General features: G+C 50.7%; 1 protein-coding gene across 1 annotated transcript in view; it reads right to left on the reverse strand.

The window, feature by feature from the left end:
• The window catches only part of MAPK13 (mitogen-activated protein kinase 13), a 20,077-nt gene that overhangs the window by 10,227 nt on the left and 5,009 nt on the right, over positions 1 to 4,841 (reverse strand). The window lies entirely within an intron of this gene.

Consider the following 4,841-nt stretch of genomic DNA (forward strand, 5'->3'; position numbering starts at 1 on the left):
ACCCCGGTGCCTCCCGACCGAGCGCGGGCCAGCGGCGGCGCTGGTGGGTCCAAGCAGGAGGCAGGAGCCGGGAGGCAGCGCTTCCCAGCTCCCTCCAGCCCTGGTCTCCGTAGGAAGAGCTCCTCGTGACTGTGAAGACACAGGAAAGCAAAACAAAACCCCACAACCTCTTAATTATGAAAAATGTCAAACATGCAGGAAAGAAGTGAACAGAGTAAGCCAGCGCTTCTCACACTCGAGTGTGCTCAGGAATCCCCTGGGCATTTTATTTGATTAAAATACGGATCCTGACTCAGTAGGTCTAGGATGGAGCCGAGAGTCTGCATTTCTAGCCAGCTCCCAGATCTGAGGCTTCTGGACCACATCTGATAGGAGGTTCAATGAACCCCCGTGACCCCGATTCCTCAGCAACTGCAACTCATAATCAATTTTATTTCATCTACATTCCTCTCCCACCATCGTTTTGAAGCAAAACCCAGGCGTCATATCATTTTATTCATAAATATTTTTGTATCTCTAAAAGGTGAGGATTTTAAAAACTACATATACACAATACTTTATTTTTTTGAGACGGAGTCTCGGTCTATCGGAGTGCAGTGGCCTGATCTTGGTTCATTGCAACCTCCGCCTCCCAGGTTCAAGGAATTATCTGCCTCCACCTCCCGAGTAGCTAGGATTACAGGTGCCTGCCACCACGCCCGGCTAATTTTTGTATTTTTAGTAGAGATGGGGGTTTCACCATCTTGGCCAGGCTGGTCTTGAACTCCTGACCTCGTGATCCACTCGCCTCGGCCTCCAAAAGTGCTGGGATTACAGGTGTGAGGCACCGTGCCTGGCCCACAATACATTCTTAAACCTAAAATTAACAGCACTAATTCTATAATACCAAATATGCATGCAGGTTCAAATGTGCAGAATTTTTCTTTGTTTGTTTGTTTTTGAGAGAAATCTCACTCTATCACCCAGATTGGAGTGTAGTGGTGCCATCTCAGCTCACTGCAACCTCCACCTCTCGGGTTCAAGCAATTCTCTTGCCTCAGCCTCCTGAGTAGCTGGGACTACAGGTGCGCACCACCACTCATGGCTAATTTGTGCATTTTTAGTAGAGATGGGGTTTCATCATGTTGGCCAGGCAGGTCTTCAATTCCCGACCTCAGGTGATCTGCCCACTTCAGCCTCCCAAAGTGTTTGGATTACAGGCGTGAGCCACTGCACCTGGCCCAATGTGCAGCTTTGAAGACAGTTTCTGTGGGCTTCCTAAGGCCCTATGAGGACAATGACAAATCGAGGCCCTTGCCACCTGTCTGGTGGCCTGTGCAGCCTGATGGAGATTCTATACTCAAACCACAAAGGCCTCTGAGGAGCAAGGTGGGGAGGTGGGGGGAGGAAATGGCTGCAAGGGCTCTGGATGCCCAGCCTGACTTGTCCACCCCTCTCTGGCCCAGGCATGGGGCTGTGGAAGGGGCGGGGACCACTTGCTTCACTTTGTGGAAAAGAGAAAAGGTGTACTGAACAAGGAAAGAAACTTGCTAGGGGCTTACAGCAAGTCGGGGGTCCACACTAGGGAGTCTGCAGCCCCCAAACTCTGTGCCCCAAACCCTCCCGGGCAGTCCTGCAGCCTCAGGCACCACTTGGAAGACCATTCTGAGGTGAGGGTGGGGTGCCGGCATCACACAATAACGCCCGCCATTATTTCAGTCAGGCAATCTGTCTTTTTCATTTCTGGCACATGGCAATATATCAGTAAATGTGTGGAGAATGAATGGAGGAGTCAGCCCATTAGATGTAAAAGAGTCATGTAATAAACACTTGTGTTTGCCATGTGCCAGTGATTAAGTGTTTTATATAACTCACTTACTCCTGGTAAGAGGCCTATGAGTCAGTACTATGATTATCCTCATTTTAGAGATGAGAAACCCGAGGTACAGAGAGGCTAAGTAATTTGCCCAAGGTAACACAGCTGGTAAGGGCAGAGCGTGGTTCTAGAGTCCCTGCTCTTGGTCGCGAGGCTGTGCAGTGGCCTAGAATTAAGAGAAATGCTCCTCAAAGGAAATGGCCTTGCCTACGTCATAAGGACATGTCTAGTGATCCAACCGGGTCGCCCTAGTCCATCCTGCCCTGGGGTATCTGATATGTTCCCCAGCCTTTTCCCTCCTCCACCCCCTACTCTGACCCTGAGATCCCATGGGAGCCTAAGGAACGGGGTTGCTGGCCTGGGAGTGCTGCAGGAGTTTTGGACCTTTGGGATCTGTGGCACCAGTGCAAGGTACCTTGATTCCGAAGTTGGGGTGGGGTCCTGGAAGCCAGATTTTAGGCTGGACGCAGGCAAAAGAGAGTAAGTAAGCTCAGAGATTCAGGTTTTCCTCTGGTTTGAGGAAGGGGCTAGGATGTGGCACCAGGTCAGGATGGTGCCGCACGTCTTAAACAGCTGAGCGGGGCAGAGTTGGGGAAGGTGGGGATACCAAAGACATGCTCACTGCCCAAGTGGGTGCGACCTTCTGAGGGCACGAGTGGCCACTCTGGCTGTGGCTCCGGATGCTCTTGAGCAAGGGTGAGGAAGTGACTCAGGCCTCCTACTCTGCTGACACTGACCCCCACTCTGGACCTGACTGGCCCTGTGTTACTCAGCAGCCAGGCAGCCTGGGAGGGAGCCCTTGGAGGATCCAGTTGGGGGAGTCATGAAAGGGATGGGAGGAGGAGAGGGTGACTCAGGTCATCCTCGATATCCTGCCTCTCCAGCCTGAGGCTCTCTTCTTTTGAGTTCCAAGGGCCCTTTGCTCTTCTCCTCCCCAGACACCAACCCAAGGTTGTCCTGTTGGCTTGTGCCCTATAAGCATGGAGGCAGGGGTTCAGGAAACCAGCTCTGGAATGAGACCTGAATGTACATCCCTTCTCTGTCATTACCTGCTGTGTGACCTTGGGCAAAGTTTGGTCCTCTCTCTGAGCTTCAGTGTCCTCCTTGTGAAACGGGGATAATACTAAAGTATGACAAGCATATTGAAAGAGCCTTAGAATTGTATCATTTCAAGTATATTCCTCACAATAACCCAATGAGGTAGGAACTTTCAATGCCTCCAACCAGAGATCACCAGAAACACGTGTGGGGGAACAAGCTGAGCTCCTTGCAACAAGGGACAGCATGCACCATGGGGGTCATGGGGCACCCCAGGAAGGGGGCATTACGAATGTTTGGAGCTGTGTTAGGTGATTGGGAAGGGGTTAAGGAAGCGAGGCTTTGTTCTGGGTTGATGCTGTCAGGAAATGGAGGTAACGCTGTGATTGGGAGTCTTAACACATCTTGCCTAGAAGGAAAGCAGACTAGAGCAAGGCTGAAGCTACAGCTGGTAAACCAGCAGCCTCCACTCAGCTTAGCTCTACAGGGGGATTTGGGTCATTTCTGTGGTTTGACAATATTCATGTTTTGTCTGTGTTCAGATATGATTATGGAGTAGTTTCATTTTTGTGTTAGTCTGCCCTGTTCACGGATGGCCTTATTCGATGCTGATGTCTGTGAAATTGTCTATGCTCAGCATAGCAAGACCGAATTGCACCAAGTTGGACAGCTCTGAGTAACCAAGTCCTGGCTAATAGGACCAGGCAGCTCCCAGATATCAGGGCTGCTTTGGTCTATTCCAATAGAATTATTCCCTTGGTACAGATGGAGAGACTGAGGCCAGAGAGGTTAAGTAATTTGCCCAAGGTCACATATAACTAAGAAAGTGGTGAATATGATCTTCATATCTGGCATCTGGCTCCTAACTGCACATTTAACTGCCAACTAGAATGCCTGGTGCCCAGCAAGTGCCTGAGAAGTGGCTGCTGTTGTTGCATTGTCTTCCTAGTTAGCCTGTGAGCCTCTGGAGGCAGACACATGGTGTGGGAATTGATGACTGGTTTCATAGAGATTGAGACAAAAGCCCCACATAACTATGAGGCTGTCATGTCCCCTATCCTGGCCACCCGGACCCCATCTTGCCCCAGGAGCACAGCAGCCACCTTCTCTGCCCCAAATAGCAGGACCAGCATGAACCTCCTCACCATAATGAGGATGGGCCAGCACAAACATCCTCAGCACGAGACCTCCACAGAAATGAAAAAGCATCACACATCTGGGGTCCTATGGGGGTAGGACAGGCCAGGGAGCCCTGGAGCTCTGGCCCCAGCTCTAGACATTCCCATGCTCTTTTGGGGCTGTCAAAACTCCATGAAACAAGCAAAATTGCAAGGAGGCAGGGAGATGCAGAAGAAAGACTGCAGATGTGGGCTGCTCTGTGGGGTGGTAAGCTGTGTGATCTTAGACAAGTTACTTAGCTCCTCTAAGCTTCAGTTTTCTCATTTGTAAAACGAGAGTGGGTGATAAGATCCATGTCACAGGGCTGTTGTGAAGACTAAAAGAGATGATTAGAAAAGTGTCCAATTCAGTGCCTGGCACACAGTAGGTTTCTCGCCAGAGTTTCCTTCCCCCATGGACTGTGTCAGCTCTGCCCGGGTACTCCAGCTGCCCAACCCCAGCTCCTGCCCTTTGGCTGTCCAGTCCCTGCCCCAGAAATGGTCCCCTCGGTGAGAGTAGGCTCCAACTCACATCCAACTCCTCTATTAAGTTTTTTGCCGGATACTCAGCCCAAGGATTCATTGACCCATTCGTTCAACATTTATTTGTTGGCTGGGCGTGGTAGCGCATGGCTGTAATCCCAGCACTTTGGGAGGCTGGGGTGGGAGGATCACTTGAGAACAGAAGTTTGAGACCAGCCTGGACAACATGGTGAAACCCCGTTTCTACTACTACTAATAATAATAATAAAAGTTGGCCAAGCATGGTGGCACATGCCTGTGGTCCCAGC

The sequence above is a fragment of the Colobus angolensis genome, unplaced genomic scaffold, assembly GCF_000951035.1.
Source record: "Colobus angolensis palliatus isolate OR3802 unplaced genomic scaffold, Cang.pa_1.0 Scaffold24, whole genome shotgun sequence".
Lineage (NCBI taxonomy): Eukaryota > Metazoa > Chordata > Mammalia > Primates > Cercopithecidae > Colobus > Colobus angolensis.